The 21145-nt window shown below is 41.1% G+C and overlaps 1 long non-coding RNA gene across 1 annotated transcript in view; it reads left to right on the top strand.

The window, feature by feature from the left end:
* Nucleotides 1–19612, top strand: part of LOC308063060 — a 44036-nt gene extending 24424 nt beyond the window's left edge. Inside the window, exon 2 of the long non-coding RNA XR_013927838.1 lies at nucleotides 29–19612. This is a non-coding gene — a long non-coding RNA (uncharacterized lncRNA). The remainder of the gene's footprint in view (nucleotides 1–28) is intronic.
* Nucleotides 19613–21145: the final 1533 nt, after the last annotated feature.

Raw genomic sequence — 21145 nt, 5'->3', positions numbered from 1 at the left:
AGGTGAATCCTACAGCCTAATGGTATAGGCAGTGTGCTTCAATCCCTGCTTAAGCAAGAGTGGCAGCAGAGCCACCACCATACACAACGACAGCAAGGGGAAAGGCACGGCCAGGGGTAGGAAAGGCAAAGGCAAAGAACCAGAGTCAGTGAGTCAGCTGTCAGAGACCAGGGGAGGAAGAAGGCAGAAAATAGCAAATATTCTCAAAAGAAAGCCACCCTGGAATAAAAGCACCACCACTTGTGAACAGCTTTGTCTTGGCAGCAGAGCGAATGAACAGCTAATGGTACTGCAGGACATTAAGAGATTCCCTGGTTCAGCTGGTTCGTTCGAACCTGAACTTGGCTGCTGCGCATCACAGCTCAGCTCCAACACACCTGGCACTTGGGGGCTTAGGCTGGACTTGGGCAACACCACTTTTGTTGCAATCTTCCAAAAAAAACCAACCAACCCCAAATACGAAACCCAAAATAAATGAACCCCAAACCATGAACCAAATTATCATTTGTGAGACAAAATAAAATATTCTTTACCCCATTTTAAAACAGAGGCACGTGCGCGTGCCCACACACAGGCACGTTATTTGGGGGAATGAAGACAAATCCTGTCATTGCAAAGTGCAACCAGCTGACAATATTTTCTGACAAGTACCTCGAGGGCAGAAATCAGTTACAGCAGCTGGGCATGCTATTACTCACCTATGCTGATAAGCCATCCTGCCAGCAGCACTATACAGCTAGCCCTGGACTCGTTACTACGTATTTCAACGCTTTCATTTCTATGAAACTCTAACCGTGAATGGCACGGCTCACTTACTTTCCGTAAGGCTCTCTAAAAATCAGGACACCTTTGATGATCACCGTGCTTCTGGTCTAGAGCCATTATTAAGTGCATGTACTTCTTTGCCTTTTCCTGAAAAACAAGTGCTGAGAAAATGATTGATACAGATATAATTTATGTGGGCAAGCAAATGTGTTGCAATGTAGCTACATTACAAGACAGGCTCAGCACCTCCATGTGCTGAAAGAGGAAAGATCAAGAGTTGTTACGCTCAAGAGGAGGACAACTTGTCACCATTCAGCATCATTCCCCTACATTGCCAGGGGCAGGCACATTTCCATACAGCTGGTAACATTAATTAAGGTTTCCTTTTAGGGAAATCCTTAAGGGATCCATACCATCCCCTAAGTTAAGTGCTGCATAAACAGAAACATGCAAACAGAGCAGTTTTTAAATCAGTGATGCAAAACACCATCCCACCTACACCAAAATAATAGAGATGAAAATGAAGAAAAAAAGCCACAGAGAGAAGAAATATGAAGGTCTTGTTCTTTTAGTACCATAGGTACAGTGCACAGAAATGTTCCAGTGCCAACCTACCTACTGGTTTCAGTTGAATCCTTGATTTTTCCATTAAGTGAACCAGAGAATAATTCTGAAAAAAAACAGTAAAAGACTGTTAAAAAAACAAAATACAGTAAAAAAAAACTGAGGTCAGGGATTGCCCTGCAAGCAGCATCTGCCCAAGCCAGGTGATGGCTTGGGACATCGCCACGTTTCAGCCTGTGACCCTCCACATTTTTTCCTTCTTTCTGTTTCTCATAGAGGTTTTGGCATTTCCTTACTTTTCATTTTCTCACTGCTCTCAATCAACCAATTTTCAGTAAAAGTTGCAGCCCAAGCCTGTCGCTGAGGCTGCTCTCCTGACCTGCCATTTTCTACTTCCATAATAACAGGGGGAGGAAAAGGATACATGCAAAAGCAGGGCTGATAAAATCAAAGGCCTCCATTAGGGGTCTTCTTCTAGTTCTCTAAAGCCTTCACCAAATTTTAGTAAAGCAAGTGTTACAGATGGGTCACGGGTAGGTGACAGGCCTGGTAGGGTGTAGACATCTGCATAACCTCAGGGCTAACTTCTGTGCACCAAGGCACAAAAGCATGCTCTGAACTTAAAGACAGCGCTATGGTCTACTGGGCTTTGCTCAAGTGTGTCCCAATTTCTTCCCATTGTGGGAAGCTTGAATTTTCCGCTGGCTTTGTACACACAAACAAACTCACCAACTTCAGGAAGCGCCTGCAGAGACTCATAAACAGTTAGCTGCAGCTGTCATTTTACACAAATGTTTCTCGCTGTGATGAACTGGAAATGCAATGTGTTCCTCATCAAAATCATACTTAATTGCAGCTAATTCCAGTGCTATCAGAGGAAGTCTTTGCACATTTGCTTATCGCAGCCCCACTGGCAGACACTTACACTGGTTTCCCATTTATTTCGTACCCCGTTCAAAGCTGCCTGCCTTAAAATTCTCCACGGACCATTTCCAGTCATCTTCACAGATCTTGTGCCCATGCTAGGTTTCATTGAAGTCACTGGGAAAATTTCCATTGATTTTAATTGAACAGGCTGTTTAGCTTTTTTTTTTTCCCCCTCTGGCAATGAAACATTCCAACCAAAAAATTCAAGACCATGCGAGTCTCTTATTTTATGGCAAAACTGAAAATCAGCTCATGTCAACCCCAGGTTTTATAAAGATTTACAAATAGGAACCATTTTGTGTGTTTTCCTCTTGAAATGCACACCAGTTGTGTAATTGGTCTGGATGTGACACTGCTCCCAATTATGCATTAAGATTTGCTTGAGCAGGACTTTTGAAAACAAAAAATATTTTGCATTGTATGTTACACTGTCAGTTTTCTCAATTTGTTTATCTTCCGTTTTCTTTTTCCCCAGGGAAAAAAAACCAACCAAACCACCGTAATTTCCACATAATTACTAAAACAGTAAATCATTTCACATTTTGAAATAAGATTTCAGGCAGGGCAAATTTATTCCTATCTATTGCATTCCTGTTTTCCAAAGTACCAGAACATCTGAGCCCCCACATTGCTCGCTCTGCAAAGGAGAACTATGGAAAGATGAAAAAGTGGACAGTTTCCATGGTTCTCACCCTTTATGAACTGAATGGAAAGAAAAGAACAGGATTGGGAGACAGCTGGAGGAGACCTGTTGGGTGGCAGCGGCGGAGGAGGCTTGCTCACTCCCTGGATAACTGTGCCCCAGCGCTAGGCACATCCTGGGGCTGGTGCTCCCCTCCTGCCCTCCCTTCACTCTTAGCAAGGAAGATTCCTTATCCTTGTCAAATTCTATGAATATTTTGCTTACAGTGTTAACAAAGGTTTGATTCCACTCAAGTGCTGTGACGGAGCCTATTCAGGGTGGTTATTATGACTGCAGAAGCATACGCCAACAGTAAGATGCCTTCCATGGTAATGAAAAGAAATCTGCAACAAAAGAAGTCCAGAAAGTTCAAGTCCACCTCAGGTTCACTGGTTTCTATGCTGTTCTTTCATGCTATTCATTTACTCACAATGAAGTACTGCGGAATTCAAACACATTTTCTCTATGCTTCTTTTGCTACACAAAACAAGGTTGATTCAATGAAAAAATAAGAAATAAAAAAAAGAAAACCAAAAATCAAAAAGCCAAAAAAATACCCACCAAACCAAAAAAAACCCCAAAACACAAGAACAACCACCCTCCCCCAAAAAAACCCCAAAGCCAAGCTGTCTCTTTTGGACTCAAGAATCCTAACACAGAGCCTATCTACACCAACAGCTAGGTGAAGTTCATTAATTACCTGCATTTCTCACAAAATTAAGTGCTAACATAATCAAATTTCAAAATTATTGTCTCTGACAGAGCAAAGAGCAACACCCCTTCCATGTTTGGCCAGGGCAAATAGGCTCTATGTAATGACTGATACTCCCCTCCACCCAACACAACATTCATTGAATGGATTTCATTACAACATGAATAGGAAGGATCAGATTAAAAAAAAAAACCAAACCAAAAAAAAAAATCAAAACAAACCCTGTCAAGTAAGCCAATGATTTTAATGGGAAGAAAATAAAGGTTAGTGGCTGTGTGGTGAAGTGCATCAAAAAGTTAATTGCTTATAGTCACATCCTTCTGAACTAGTGGAGAGGATGATGAAGATAAGGTTTAATAAAACATCTTTTCAGATAGCAGAAGTTCTGGTCCTTGGTTATTCTGCAGTGGAAACAAATGTGTAAAATAAGGAATATTTGCAACTTCATGGACTTAGTGTTTAGAATGAGTTCCAAAATAGTGAGTCTGTTTTGCCTTTCATTTTTATCATCATTTACATCTATGCGAAGTGAGGACAGAGCAGATATAAACATTTCTATTCCAACTTGGAAGCTATTCTGTAGGCAAGAGACTTCAGCTCAGCCAAGCAGGCCCAACCTAACTGCCAAACACGCCTTGATGCCACTTGGCTGTTCTCGGGACTGATTTCTGCATATAACAACGTTTCCAGCAGTCACAGGACCACTCCTGGTTGCGTGCTGCAGCAGACACCTCAAAACACACTCACAGACGAACCTCAGAGCGGTGGTGTCATCCCTCTCCTTGTATGCTGCATTTCGGGATACACCCTCAGAAAACCAATTGTGCAAATTTATGACCTCAGCCTTAGAGTGAGGCCAAGAAACTAACGTATAGCCAAGGTCCTCGCCTACCTACACACCAGATGTAGGATATGGGAAGTCGATATTAACAATACAAAAGGATTCTTTTTTGCATGTGAGTAAAGACACTTCAGGAGGTGATTTTGGAGGCACTCATTTTTAGAAAGGCTCCATCCCCACCAAACTCCTGCAAAACCCACGCTTTCTATGATACGTACGGAAGAGCACAGTAGCCAACAGTCATCTAAGGCAGAAGAAACTGAGGAAAATCTGGCCTCAAATACAAGTCCCAAGTTCTGAAAATTTTCACCCTGCGCTCTCCAGACAGTGCTATCCAGGCATTTCATAAACAGCTGAGCATAGCTACAGTCTGATCCTGACTTGTCTGCATCTTCACAACTCCAAACCACATCAGCCACCTAAGGAAAGACACGAGGGTCTGCCCACTTTGATGCCTCAGCGCCTCTAAGAAGAGAGGGATCATTACTTTCTCGCTTGTGTGTCGCTGGTAGGGCTGGTAATTAAACTCCCATGGTAAAACATTGACAACGGGTAATGATATCCAAATCTGAAAGAACTATGTTTGTCTTTCTGGTTTTAGGAATGGGCTGCAGAAGAAATGTCCTTTTCACAGGTGAAGTGAATCAGGACATAGAGAATGAGTAGAGAAAATACTGTTGTATTCCTGATGGAATAACGGTGCATCTAGTCTCCCGTAATATTAAGGGAAGAAGTACTGGTTTTAATTTGATGAATCCCAAATTACATGAGGTTTTCAAAGTCACATGGAGCAGCCTAGATGAGATCCTTCTAGCTTTCATTTCGCACTCGTAACTACAAGATGTCCTTCACAAGTGTGGTAATGGGAACTTGGAGGAATGAGAGTCTGGGGAATTTTAAAATGTCAGAAACATGCAAATATTGCGGCTTAGTATTCCACACAGAGCCATAATTTTCAGTGTTTGCACTCATTTTAGCATTCCTTTTAAATTAAAGGCACAATAGGTAAGCTGGCAGCGTGCAGATGGTTTAAAGAGTTTAAAACATCCTTATTCCATTTTAATTTTTTTATAACACAGTTTTTTTAGAACCCAATTTTTGTGCTCTTTCAAAGGTAACGGGATTTGTTCTGAAAACTAAATTCAGCAGGAAACCAGCAGGTAATTTGGGTTAATAAGTTTGCATATTTTAAATACAAATAATATGAGTTAATAATATCCTTCCCCATATTTAAACATACCTTGAGATGCGGACACCTAGCTGTGGAGGAAAGATTACAATGGAACAAAACTGTAATCACTGGGGAACAGGCACAGGAGAAACGTGCCACTTAGGAGAGTCCTGAAGTAGATGCCGAGAGCACTGCTACACTCGGATGGATGCAGCTGGGGGTAGATGAAGGATGGAGACACTTTCACTGCAGTGCCAGCTGCCAGAGGGAGACTTTAGAAGGGAAAGTGCATAAAGGTAACCAGGCATTTGACATAATACATAAGAAACATCCGCAGACGGATCAAGGGGTGGTTTTTGAATCAGCCACCAGCAAACACTAAACACGAACTGAACCCTCACTGCGCTCTGACTCAGACAGAGGTCCCTTGTATTTGCAGTTGTGGGTCCCATTTCAGCTTCAGAGGTTGCCAGAGATGCAGAGAAATTGGTACGGGTCTGATCTATTTTACAGTCTCCTGGTCTTTAGAAGCTGAAGATCCGTGTTCCCTTTCCCCCTCTGTCTGGCGAGGACCGGGCATGCATCAGAGGAGAGCGTATGACCAGCCAGCAATGGGTTGCGAACTGTGAACCCAGTCAGTGATGCTGGAGCTGGCTATCCTGATTCCCCACACCCCAGCGAGCACCCTGAGCTGTGCGTTACTCTCTCTCCAACTTTCTCCCTTTTCCCAGCCCCAGGACTTGCTGACTTTGCTGTGACAACCGTGAGCAGTGAGTGCTGCTTGCTCTGACCAAGCTGTGAACTGACCATAGCTATGGGATAAAAAGGGGATGGATGCTCATCTTCATCCCTGAGCTCTCAGAATACTGAGCTTATGCTTCTCAGAAAAGGGGAATGGTTAGGGCGTCTCATCTTGTGTCACCATTTTGTCATCATACAGAAGACAGCCACTGCTGTGGCCACCTTGAAAGGAAACACCGTAGCTAGGGCTTGTTGAGCTGGCACTGAGAAGACCTGTTGCCCATCTCAGCCCATCCGGCTCAGGTGGAGGACATATGGCTGCCTGCTCCTATGGGAGCAGCTCCAGGCATGTGCAGCACTATGGCAGCGAGAGGTTTGGGAATTCTAATGTCAAAGATAAGATGAAAGACATTTATTTCCTCCTCTGTCCTGGCTCCTTAAAAATGCTGTCCTTGTCAGGTTGCTTAAAGCACTGTCCTTTTGTGTCCATGAGCATGTTCCTGATGGAGCCTCACAGGCTGATAGACTTCTCCTTGCTAAGCAGGGGGAAACCACAGAAAAAACGCCCAAACAAACAAAAGCTTATCCTATTAGCTAGTTGTCAATTATCCTTGATGGGTAATTGTACCAGTGGCCAGAGGGAACTGCTGGCAGGTGTAATTACTGGCTTCTTTTTCCAGGGTTATAACCTCTGACTTGCCAGGCCTGTCTTCAGGTACAAGAAAAGAAATCACTGAATAAATTATGGTAAGCTTCTGCCCTTCATGAATGAGGAAGATTTCAACTGAAACTGGATTTTAATTGCAAAAGCATTTTACTTCCAGTGCTTTTCCACTCCTGATGGGTAATGTGAGCAAATATCCTTGCAAAACATGGTCTCTTGTTCAAACTTACAGGTACCAGTAGAGAATATTATAAGGAAAAACATGTAGAAAAATATTGCATGCTGAGTTGACAAGAATCTACTTATGCTTATTACAAAAAGATACAGTGCAGTTTAAACCTGACAATCCATTATAGAAATTCATCTTTTGCTTAGCATGATAAACCAAGATTGAATTATAGATTTCACAGCAGCAACTCCTACATTCTGCATTTAAATCTACACTTTTGCTTTCTTAAAGCTTTTTTAATGCATTCATTTGAAATAAATGGTCATGCTCAAAAATTTCCTTAGTTCGTAAGCATTTTCATTGCAGAGAATGTACCAACACAATACCCAAAATTGGCTGCAGACCGTGTTAAAGGGAGCCCTCTCATAAAACTCTAACTTTTAACATTTATTTATTTATGTATTAGTTTGAATTGTAAACAAGTATATGCACCTAGTGAGTGGGTGCATTTCCTACTTAATTCAAATTTGCAGAGAGTGTTCAGATGTAGTTATGTCTAGGGCAGGATTCTGAGTTCAGGCCATTGCCATTCACACAGGAGTGTTCAGCCACACATGCAGTCTGTCTAACCCACAGGCCGCAAGGCAAGCGAACAGGGCAAGTTTGTTACCCGCATTATCCCGCTAAATTAAACCTTCCTGTCTTGTAAGAAGACATTAAAAATGGAGATTTCTGTTCACTGTACCCTGTTCAGTGATGTACCCCACAGCTCAACAGCTGTAAATGCGGACCCATTCCTTCCAACTGATTTTGCCCCAGAAAGGGATACCAGCTAGCGCCCAAATCCAGATTGCTGGTGCTTTCTGCTCCTTTCACTTCGCTAATTCATTTACAAATAAAAGCAGTTAAAACAGTCAAAGGCTCACTGGACTGAGCAGTCCGGGCCAAATCTCGTGTCACTCTTCCTAAATAGCCATCCCCAGCCTGTAAACAGATGTGTGTGGGGGGAGAGAGAAAGGCTTCCTAACTCACCCCCATACATCTGAAAAAAGTTCAACATTCAAACTCCACCAAATGTTAATCAGTCTGCCGCCTTTTGTTATTCTTATGAATGACTGTAGTCAGGCTATTTAAAGCAACTGATGCGTTCAGTTGTTAATTGTAAGTGCCCATTGAGGGCACCTCAAATGAACCACAGTCTCCCTCAGTTCTCATCCCCCCTCCCCAGCAAAGAGCTGGAAAGGCTTTAAGAAAGAACAAGGAGTTCATCTGCTAAGCCAACAGTGTCCTTCAGAAATTGTTATGGAAAGGGAAGGGCAGTCCTGGGGGAAAGGGAACACCAGCATTTTAGTAGCTTTTTATTCACCAGCCAAACCTGCCGTAGCTCTGCACTTACTTGTTCTCAGACCTCCTGAAGGGAAAACTGCCCGGGCTCTGTTCCATTTCCACATGTCCCATGTCCCATTTCCATGTGTCCCCTGTCCAAGTCAGCGTAGAAGGGTCCTGTGCAAGAAGGTGCAATTACACTGTTATTGCCACGGTCAGCATCGTTCTTACAAAGTCAGAAGAGCTATTCGGTGTCATAGGCTTTTGCCTTCCTCTTCAACCTGTCTGCTCAAGCGGGGGCAGAGGTTGTGTGCCATCATTCCATAAGTGTTATTTTACAGGGTAGAAAACCTCTGTTTCAGCCCACTACATAAATTCTGAAGTGCCAGTCTTGCAGTGATTAATGCATGATTTTGAATTAAATGACCAGTCCCAGTATTTAAATGGTTTTATTAGCAGAGTGTAAAAATAAATACAGTACAGTCACGTATATTTGCTGTGTAGGGCAATAACTGGCTCAGTGCATATGCTTTGCATGAAGGTGAGGGAACACCTGTACTACCCTCTTGAAAGCCCATGTGACCATCTGCCGGATATGATAAAAAATTAAAAAGTACCTTCAGGGAAAAGACATGCATCACTAGAAAGAGTCACGGAATCGCTTCCTTTAACCCGAGCAACATCACATGAAAATAAAACAGTGTTGGTGCTCCTAGATACGGCAATTTCTACACCCCTTGCCTGCAAGGCTTCCTGCCATGCATTCAAAGCCGGAGGATGCAGATGGGTACCGCTGCCCCAGGGATGCGGGCAGTGCCACTGAGCTCAGGGAGGGAGCGCTGAGCAGCCCGGGCTGAGCGAGGTGAGCGCGGGTGGTGTGGAGCTGATCAGCACCAGCATGACCATGCTCATCCAGCCCACCATGCTGAGGAGAGGGAGGGAGTTTACATATGCGTAGAACAGAAGGCTGAGGCCTTGGGGATCCATAACAGATATTTATCCCAAGAATAAACACCCCAAATCCAAATTTACACAACCTGCATGCGCACAGTCCCGAAGCTTCAGGCACGTCGATAGCAAGCACACCAAGCAGCATTTCTGCCAGGCATCAGGCACACAAAGTGGCTCAACACCACCATGAATCTACCATGACCCTGTCCAGGGGTGTCCCACAACTGTTTCATCTCTATAATGTTTCAAACCCTGTCACATTCAGCTTTTGGTTTGGTTTTTTGTTGGTTTTTTTTTGTTTGTTTGTTTGTTTGTTTTCCTGCAAGAGGTGACTAAACTCCACCTCCCTGAAAGTGGTAGAAAGAAACATTTTCTTGGTCAAATTTTCTTTCTCTCTTTCTAACTGGACCCACACTCTGGATCTCCATCTAATCACTCCATCCTCAGCACATGCACGAACACCCTGGGCTCCTCATTCGCAAGCACTGCAAAATTTCCTTTTTAAAGGAAAAAATCCTAAGGCTTGAGATTTTTTGGCAGTTGTTTTCATAACAGCTTGCATTTACTTTTAATCAACATGTAACCAAAAATAAGAATGAAAAATTGTAATGATCTCACTACTCTTTCAGTAGAAGTGCTATTAACTTCACTGGGGAGAAAAATCCTAGAAAAAAAAAAAATGAAATCAGCTCCACATTTGTAGACTTGCCAAGTTTTAAAAAAAATTCAATTGAAGTGAAATATTTTTAGTGCCAAAATGGAACTTATTGTAAAGCACCCAAACACTGTCTTAAAATTTGCTTTTATAAAAGGCCCACAGAAGATCAGTCAGAGAAGGTTACATTGGTATTAGTGAAGCTGATTTTCAATAGGAGCTCACAAGGAAAGCAAGAGTAGTTGCCAGTTTTTCCTCCTGATGATCCACATGTGAGTGAAAGGTCTTATCTTGCTGCTTATAGATGTTTTAAATACTGGAAAACCAGATTTTATTTCTAAGGTATTTTTCCTCCACTGGTGTTCTGTCCTACACCTTTGTAGCCTGTGAGACACTTCTAGGCAGCAACACTACCTTTAACACCATGTTTTAAGCTTCTCATTGAAGTGTCACAATTACAAGACTTAAAACCTGGCTTTTCATGCAGCCTGATTTAGCAGCCACTGTCCTTCGTAAAATCCGAATTCCATTACCAAAGAAACCCTGCCAATGACATGATAATACACAGCGTGAAATCACTCCGACATCTATCTTCTAAGGGACTTACATGACAAAAAGAATCAGGAAATCTACACAGTCATCATTTCTCAAAATTTTTCCCGTTTCCAAGCTTAAACCAGATACAAGTCTGTTTTCTGAACCCTGCATGCATTTCAGCATCATTCGGCATAAGGAACAATTTGCTATTTCAACAAAAACGACATTGGGATTGTAAATGACTGTTAAAACCAATCCCCACACTGTCACTGTCTCCCCAAAGAAACAGAGGTCTGAGGCTGAACCTGAAAGGTGGTGGGTTACAGCAGACAGTTTTTTCGTAGTATGTTGTTTTGAGGAAAACAGAATAACAATAAAGCCCTGAGGTATTATCCATTTTCTACCTGAAAAGACAGGAAAGTGGTTCACTCTGCGTTCTCTTCGTAGCATTTTCTTACCATCTGCAGTGACACCAGACCATCACCTCTGGCACTCACGCTTCTGAGGCTGCACCACAGGGACACACATGTGACACAGGCAGTGATCTATGGTCCCAGCTCTACGGGTACCCCAGTGACAGCACAGGTACCGTTTTTCTGTTAAAAAATGTAGAAAGAAGGAAAATTCTGCTGTGGAAAAGTGAACCACAGAGAAAGGCAAAGGAAGATTTCACCCTCCCTCAACATACCACACAACAGCGTGCAGGGCCAGGATGCTGGACACAGTATCTGCATTTCAGACTAGCCAGAGCAGAGGTTTCAGGAGTGAAAAAGGGACTAAAAAGCAACTGCTTGTGCCAGTGTGATGTGAGCAGATACCTGGCCGCGTGCCTTGTAGTCAAGCTGAATCCTTCTCACTTGAGTTATCCAGGGATCCAAGCAGCCCAGTCCCAACTGCTGGAACCAGAGACCCCCATGCTAATTTTAGGAGAGCTCAACCATCCTTCAGAGACAAGGAAATACAGCTGTCCACCATCACAGAAACCAATGAGAAACGGGGAGTCTGTAGAACAAGTTAAATCTGAGCCTGGCAGTTCTCAGCTCTTTTTTACCAAAAGCAATGACCTTCCTCATAGCAGGAACAGCCTGAAAGGGTCCAGCCCTTCATCTCCTCCTTCCTGTAACCCTTTGTGGGAACTCAGCCAATGTGCTGGCAACTCAGAAACATTTGGGGAAACAGTCACCAATTGCTTACTTAAAAAAAAGAAAGATACTTGAAATACCTGCAAAAGCAAACGCTGTCAGTTCTCCAAGACATTCTTCAGAGGTAAACAGTCCCAGTGCCAAGATTTTAAGGAAAGAACCTGCAGAACTTCAAGTGAAAACAAACCAGGAGAAGGAAAACTGAGGCAAATGGGTCACAGATGGGTTAAACTCACTCACTTTCTCCTAGACTCATTAAGGTTTTTAACTCCAAGCCAAGGACTCCAAACATGAAGAAAGAGGAGTTAATTAGCATGGATTCCTAAGGAAGAGCACTGATATCCACAGGAATTATACTGGGGAATATTATACTCGGGAATATTTTTGAAAGTTACTCTTAAAATTTTATTTGCACTATTGCGATCTATACCAAGGAGACAAATAAACAAGCAGCGTAACTAAAAAAAAGAAAAAAAAAAAAAAAAAAAGACTGGGTGCATGTGCTAAGGTGATATAAGGTGATACTGTCACTGGGTGACACCTCTGTGCTACACAAGCCCACTGTCAGAGGTGTTATTGCCTGACTCAGCTCTTGAGAGAATATCTAAACCCCGGTAATCTCGACATGACGCCAGCCTACACCCACCTGCAACCAAGCGCTGGCAAAACAGTAAGAGACATACAGCGTCTGCCAGACTGGAGCCTTGAATCTCAAAGTAAACACGACATCATTTTGATCTGCTAATAAATAAGCTCTTCCCTGCCTAGTCTGGAGTGTGTTTCGCCGGGGAGGTGATGGCAGAGGCAAGGCCAGCCTGCGAGGGCAGGGGCACGGGCAAGGACCCCTTTCCCAACAGCTGCCCTTTGGCCCAGGGAAACGGGATTTAAAGCATAGGTGCAGATACCTCAGGGCTTCCACTGTCCCTTCTTACAGAAACACAGAGACACAGACATAACCGGTATTTAATGAACAATAATATAAACCAGGAGAAATTCCATTGGCAGATTGCGACTATAGCCCTTAATCTTCATTACGGATTCAAACACAAGCATCTGAAGTAAGATTCAAGTGGGATGATGAAATTCTTTTTGTTTAATGGATAACAATCAAGTAACATATAATCCCTTGTAGCAATGATTCTGCAACTACTCCGTCCCTTTTATGTGCAAAATATATCTTAATGGGTTTCACAGCAATTTAGGCCACAAGACAAAGCATCTGGCAAAGACTAATTTACAAGAATGTCACTCGTGAGTAACATATACCATCCACAGAACTGAAATATTTGATGGTATAGGCACTTAATCTTACTGCTGTCCCAAAGTCCTGTAAATACACTTCAAAAAGATAAGAATTTCTAGAGAAAATGAAAACCTCCCCAAAGCTGCTACACTTCCATACGACACTACTTGTCTTTTAATTGTTATCTTCTGAACAACATACTTCTTGCTTTTTCACTCATTAATAAGATTATCTCACATTAATGGAGATAATTGCCTGCGCCTTTCCTAGACATCCTGGTAGGATATCAACACTGCACAGCTCATAGGAAAACCAAGCAGTCACCACATAAAGAGAATTTTTTGGATTTTGAATTATAAGCGATTTCAAAGATAAATATAATATACAATGTGGACTAAAACAGCCATTAGGAGGGAAATACAAAATCTATAGAGTTCAGTCATTTCAAGGAGGAGATATTGAGGAAAATCATGATCTCAGGGTATGTGGGCAGGCAAGGCAGGCTAGGAAATGATGAACATATAGAAAAATGGGATTAGCATTCCTTTGTATTTTAAATACATACAAAGACATGAGATGGAGATACATTTGTTTTAGAAGATCCTTACTGATGATGGCTTTATTCTGTCAAGCAAAACCCACATGTGCTGTAAACACACGTACAGGCAATTCCTCTTACCACAGTATTATTCAGATACTATTGAATCTAAAGAACATCTTTTCAGATGAACCTGAACTATATTCATGAGTACTGTTAAATTCTATAGGACTAAAAACTTATAGAAACCTTGATGATATCTAGTCATCAATTTTACCTTATGGGCTAATACTGGCCCTGGAAGCCTTTTGACTGCATCCGTGCTTGAGTTAAAGCAGACCTTGCAGGAGGTGGAATAATTTTATTTAAAAAAATTGCTGTTGAGAGAAAATCCACAATAAATATTCAGTTGTTGGAAGTGGTTAATTGCCATGTCTGCTGCGACTATGATTTTTTTTTTTTCTTCCTGACAAGCAGCTTATGGTAAGTTTTGAAAGTAGCTGATTATCCAGATTTGGGTTCTCATAGGAAAAAACAGAAACTGATTTGGTGGCTTGTTAACATTCACTTTGCACCTGCAGTCTCCCACTGACAGATTTTCTAAGCACTTTACCATTCACTGAGTCTTCTCTGTACTCCCTGAAATTTCTAAATTGCATAAATTGTGCGAGTACTACCCTGTTCATAAATGCTGGGACGTGGGTGACTTTTAAACAGTCGTTTTCAGGTAATTTTGTGGCTATTTTGCAGGTATTCACCAACTGTGTATTACTCACATTGATCCACAAAGACCTGATAGGAAACAAATGAAAACTCAAAATGTTGTTTAAGGGATATGGAATTTCCCAAGCAGATTCAGATGTTGAAGTTGTCTCTCAATTGAGAGCTGTCTTGATGCGAAGAAGCTAATCCAAAAGCACAAACGCTATGTGAAAGGACAAGCTTAGATTTTCCTGCTTGTGGTTCAGGGATACACGCTGGGAAAAGTGGTACCAACAGTTTCAATGATTTTATCTCAACATTTCACAGCTGCTGTATTAGAACTGTGGCTGTGGTTAGAACGTGTACCAGTACTCCTCTCTCTTTAATGTCTGTCCTGCCTTCAAAGGAATTAGAAAGGTGAAGGTTGAACACAATTACATTTTTTTCCTATATTCTGGTCAGGAGAGCTGAGAAATGAAACAGGAATTACAAGGTTTGCCACTCTGTCAGTGGGGAACAGGCACTAAGATCTTATTCCCTTAGATCCTCCTGGATCCAAGCCGCGGCATCGCACCAAAGGCGACTCTTCTGGGCCAGAGTCTATCGCTTTGCGTTGTTTGCAATGTGATCTTGTAGCAGGATTTTCATGGTTAATTTCAGTTTGAGGGTGGTTTTGATTAATTTTTTTAATGACTGTGTGACCAAGCCATCTCCCACTTCATCTGCTCAATAGATTTATTTTGTGTTGGGCTACATCTGTTTCAGTGCCTTAACTGTTCCAATCTGAGGACTATTGACATTTTCATTATGTGCGAGTTGACAGTACATGGCTATATTAAGGGATTTCCAAGGGGGGGGGGGGGTGGGGGGGGTGTGTGGGGGGTGGCGGGGCACGGAGATGGAGGGGCTGTGATCTCTCTTTGCACAGATTTCTAGTAGATGATGCTTTTCAGTATGGCAAGATTATAATGCAAAAAGAATTGTGACATATTAGTCAGTGTAAGAGGATGAAATCACAGCATCCTTGTGAAATGTGCTGGCTGAAGAGCAAGGTACGTGTTATTAATATATATCAGTATCTATATTCCAGAAGGAGATAGCCAAAGACTATAATTAGCTCTGAAGCTAAAGTATGAGCAGCATAATAATAACTATTAGACTAAAAAGGAATGTAATGAATAAAAGCTCAATTCACAAAGGAATACAATGTTAATATTGAAATTTGGACATGTTAAAATGGTAAGTTGTAAGAGGAGCATTTAATGACACTTTGTGTCTGTGCAATTTATTCAGGATGGATAAAAAAAAAGGAAACAATTATAATTTACAAGAATAAGGAGTGTTTAAGATATGTTTTGTGTTACAGCCTATCAAATTGCTCATGGCCTACAATGCTGTCCTCAGTGTACACATACACAAGGTCTGTGCTGCACAGATACACACACATACATACACATATATATATATAAAATTAGGTCTGCCATTTTCCTACAGTACTAAAAAAAACCCAAACAAATCAGTAGAGAGAACATCGTGGAAACAGATAGATACCAAACTTCACAGGAGATCTATCTGGTTGTTCTGCAGATCTGACCTTGACAGACAGCTCAGGGGTGATTGCCAGTAAGTGCCTGCTCCCTTTCATTGACCAATTGTTTGTACATCTCTATTCAAACCTAAGGCTTGAGAAAATGGGGAAAGGGAGGAAAGATAATGCTGAGGCTTTGCCCTCTAAAAGCTAGCTGTTGTTCTGTATCAAGGTAAAGCTAAGTTGTTTAAACACAACACAAACTATAAAAAGGCTGTTCCCTGCATTCATATTTACTCAGTGATCTGAGTTTTTTTATGAGAAGGCAAGATCAAAGTATAGGCATTTTACAATCAAAGCTACCATCCCAAAGGGTATTGAGATAATATTGCAATATTTCAAGTTAAACCAGAGATTTCTATTCTTTTCTACAAGATTTTTAGTATAATCATTTGATCCATCCTTTTTAATATAACAAAATACTTCTCTTACTTCAGAATTAAATTCCTTGCTGATGAGATGTCAACCAGTGGGAAAGGGGAGAGATTTAGATAAAAAGAAGAGAATTAATCAAAAACCGTGAGCTGACAAACTAGTCACATTCTTATCCTATGGTTCTATCACCTCTTTGATTTCACCAGTGACTTACTATTCAAGACATTAAAAAAAATAAATATCTGGCACTACACGCAAAAGCTGCCATGCTCTTGACCTGTTCTATGTATCTGTTGTTCTTCCTCCAGACTCTCCATTCAACTTTTCCTACTCTTTTCCCTGCATCTGCATTAATAATAACACAACTTTCTCTAAACCATCCGTCATCCTGTCACCTGTACCTAAAACAATCTGCTATTTTTCTCTACCAAATATTCTCTCACCACATAAAAATCTATCTTTATAAAATAATAAATAAATAAAATAATCTATCTTTTTCATAAATTTATGTTCCTTACCAGTGGTAACAGTGAACTTTCATTATTTACATGGCAGCTGACTGGAAACTTTATGAACAATCTTCCTCCTTCGCCTTACCTGAACTATATTTAAGATATACTTAAAAAATAAACATAATTCATGCAGGAAGGTTCTAATATTTTAGTTTAAATCAGGTAAGTTCCTACCTATTTATTAAAATAAGTCACTCTTAAACCCAGAGTAAGACAATTTACATAGCCATCAAGAATGATTTAACTGCATTGGCCCTACAAAAACAATTTTGTGAAACCCATATAAATGGAGTGGGCAGAACTACAGAGCACAAGATAGATCACCTGCTTCTCGATACAACACTGCCAATGCTTCAGTACCACAGCATGCAAGACAGCACCAGATCAAGTCTGTTACTTACATCAGAAAAGAGCCCAGAAATTGCAGATTTTCTCCAAAACCCAAGGGGTTGTCTCTGTTAAGGCTAAATCTCACGTGTATAATACACATCACCAGAGTGAATTAAAATATGCAGCATGTTTTGAGACTCTATCAAAAGTTCATGCTGCAGTGGCGTGCAAGGTTAGCAAGGATGACTAAAAGTTAAAATAGCTGTAGACAAAACAATTAGCATCTCTATTATGTGGTTATTGATCCAGCTGATCTCTCTGTTAAAAAACCTTCCAAAATGAGATAAGGCAGCACTTGCTAATAATGCTAGATGAAACAGATAACAGCAAAATAATCAATTAAATGGAATCATGTGATGCCTACTTTGAGGATCAAGGAGGAGTGGAGAGATCAAATAAAGAAAAAAATATAATTTACAGTCGGGAAAACTCTGTAAGATGTTTATTTGAAGTCAGAACTGATAACGGAATCCCATGAAACAGGAACAATCAGCATCCTGGAGGGATAAGAACGATCCTCTCCTGCTTGAGTACCTTCCAGTGCCTCTCTGGAGGCACAGAACTGGCTGCCATCCCCAGCCACCACGGTTCTGTAGGGGCAGGAGGTACTGCCCAGCGCCTACACGGACAGAGCGCGCCACATGCTCCACTGTGCATAACTACACGCGGTCCCATTAAATAAGAGGGCTGGGGCTGACAGCCACGATGTCCCAATTAGCTCTTTTTAACTCTTCTCAGACTGCTGATGCTATTTATCTCTCTTTCCCCTGCCCGCCACCCAGTTATACGTTGCTTTCATCAGACCTTGTCCCGCACTGGGTCCAATTTGCCAGACAAGGTGCAACGATACTCCATGGTGTGGCTGGGATGCGCTGCCGGGGGTTTAACGGGACTAAAGAGACAGACAGGCATGTGCCTGGCTTACGCCAGGACTGTTACAGGCAGGAACAGCATCCGCACCCTACCCCACAGAGTCCAGCGTAACCGCTACGAGGTCCCACCGCCCCCATTCCATACATCTCTTCATCTCTGCTTCACACAGCCTCAGAAAAGCAGTTTCACTTGTTCGAGGCATTTCTCATAGTCAAAAAGCGTTTTGTCAAAAAGCCTTTTGCCATAAACCCATGTTCACAAAGAACACTGCTGAAATCACAAATAGAAAACACTTGGAGCAACTCTGTGAACGAACACAATGCGAACTGCAGAAGGAATAGGTAAATCTGTCCTAGGTAGATGTAAAATAAAGTATTTGTTAGAACCACAGTCTGGAAACAAAAAATTCATAATGCATGGTAGATTTATTATAATTAAAACCATAAATATTTTATTATGAAGAGTCTATCCCTTTTTATTCTGAGAAGCTTTAGCTCAAGGTATTTTTTCATGAACCTTCCTAAAAATGTGAAATACTATTTTATATATTCTATCTATAGTGCTATTAAATTTCTTGTAGTTGGAATTCTTTCACAAGAACTCATTTTTGTTCTTTTGTTCATCCATCCCATGAGTACACAACTCCATTTCAGTATATAAAAAGAAATATGTCATTTCTATTCCAGAACCAAGAAACTACTGAGGTCTGTTTTCCAAAGTTTTAAAAAAACACATTACCATTTGCCTGGGATAAAGCATAAATTTAGTGTGAAAGGGTGTCTTTCTCTGGTTTTAGTAAGCTGGGAAAATGAAAAAAAAAAAAGGGGGTTATATAGAAAAAACCCCCACAATATAGCATTCCTTTTCTCTGTGAAAAATGCAATGAATCATGATGCTGTAAAACAAGGTTACGTTAGCAGCTGAGGAAGAAAAGAATTAAAGTAGCCTCATTTTTACTTCATCTTGTAAGCTCAAGAAGGTCTTATTTTGTCCAGACCATGGAAACCAGCTACACAGAAATAAATGTTATTAATCCATTTCACTTTATAGCTATGGCTTGTGTGTGTTGGGATACCCTGGTTTTTTTTCTAAATAGGTGAGAGAAATTTTTTGTGTATGTTTTAATAGTAAATAGAGTAATTAGCCATTAAAACAGTTTAATCAACATACACAGAATTATGGAAAACTGCACCAAAAAAAGTCTTGTTGGCTGTGCATGTATTTTGTGTTGTAATCATCAGCACGAGACTAGGTAAAGAACTAGAATGAAGACATCCAGATCTTTTTTCTGTCCTTCTCTTTCCTGCTTGGTTCCCAAAACATCTTAAATCCTATGTTTTCGTTTATCTGGGACTTGCAATAGTTGTAACCCAATAGGAGATAACTCACTAGATACACAACAAACAGACCTAACAGGAGCCCACCAAGGCTTTTTGGCCAACAGTCTTTAAAAGTTCTAAACCACCTCATTCAGGGACCTGGGTACTTCAGGTGAGTTGTATGAGAACTATATTTTTCCACAAAAATATACATATATATATATATATATATATATAAAACAACCACCAAACAAAACAAATCAATTTTGAGTAACTTACAGAGTAAAACTAACACACTCTGTATCATGCAGACTATCATTGCCATATAAATGGCCAGGGGGAAAAAATGTTTTGAAGAGTTAAAGTATCCCATCTGAAAATATGATGCTGAATATTTCTTCTTTATAAAATATTTAAATATTAGCAATTATTTGAATCTCTACTGCAAATTCTAGAATGGCATAAAACTAAAGTAGTCCTATTTACTTAAATACAGGGTCAGCAACTTTAACAGATTGGACACCAAGTCTGAAGAGTAAAATATGAATCAGAGTTTACCCAGAATATTTCAGGGATTTTTTTAAACACCCCCACCCCCCACCCTGGTGAACATTCAGTCATTGCAACCAGAACCATGGTTCACTGCAATCCAAACACCTTGGGCAAACGTAGCCCTGCCAAAACACAGGTATGGGCAGGATTTCAGCCCTCCAGGGCTGGCGCCCTGGAGGGTAATCGGGTCCTGCAGCAGGACCGGAGGGTTTGTACAAGGCAAGAATTGAAGATGGTGGAGTATGATGGTGACGTGTCACTTGGAGCACAAGAGAAGTGGTGTCACCAATGACCAGAAAGACCAAACTGCAGGAACAGGGTCAAAAAAAAAAAAAAAAAAAGCTACTGTGATGAACGAGGGACAGGAATGCTTCGATGTTCGATGAGGCAGCATTCACCAAGTTTTGCCAGTTCAGCCCCTGAGAGCAAAAACTAAGAGTAGACACCCCTGTCTGTAAATACACCATGTGAACAACGAGGAGGAGGAAAAGGATTTGTAAGCTAAATGAAGGGGGGGGTGTAGAAATTAATATAAATTAACCAGGAATAAATTTAGTCTGAAATTAGATGAAGGTCTCTACCCATTATTGGAGAAAGGTTACAGAGCAGACTCCCGAGAGAAGAAAAATTCTAATTAGTTTTAAAATGGTGCTTGATCACTTTATGGAAGGTATTACATGGCGCGGATATCTCCTACTGCAGAGAACTGAACTCACGACCCAGCAGATCCCTCTTACTCCTAGGAGTTACTTCACATTAATGTGCATGTACAATCAAAACCTGACCCTTTTTCACGCTTTTAATGCTTTAGGTCCATTTTAATGCCAGATTTTGTGCTTTGAGGAGTTTCATGTATATTTTTAATGTTTTATATGCTTTTATGCTATATTGTTTGAAAGAACCAAACCAAACAAAACCTGACACACTGCTGCAGCCGTTGCTTCTACATGTACTGTTATGGTCCCTTTATCTGAATGTTATTTAATGAGTGTCCCTGAAGGGATTAGCATGTCAATGTGTGTATATTGATTTCCTAATCCAGTCCATCAAAGCTGTTATGATCTGGCGACAGCACAAGAAACAGGAGTTCAAGGTTCTTCACACAGCTCCGACAGTATGTTCTCAAGCCTCTTGATGTGAGAATTAGCTCAGTCCTGAAGTCCAATTAATCTGATGAGACTGTCAACAAAGATGTCATTTCTAGTC

Source organism: Falco punctatus (assembly GCF_963210335.1).
Source record: "Falco punctatus genome assembly, chromosome: 4".
Classification (NCBI taxonomy): Eukaryota; Metazoa; Chordata; class Aves; order Falconiformes; family Falconidae; genus Falco; species Falco punctatus.
Note: the sequence above shows the minus strand (reverse complement) of the source record. Positions and strands in the feature narration are given on the sequence as shown.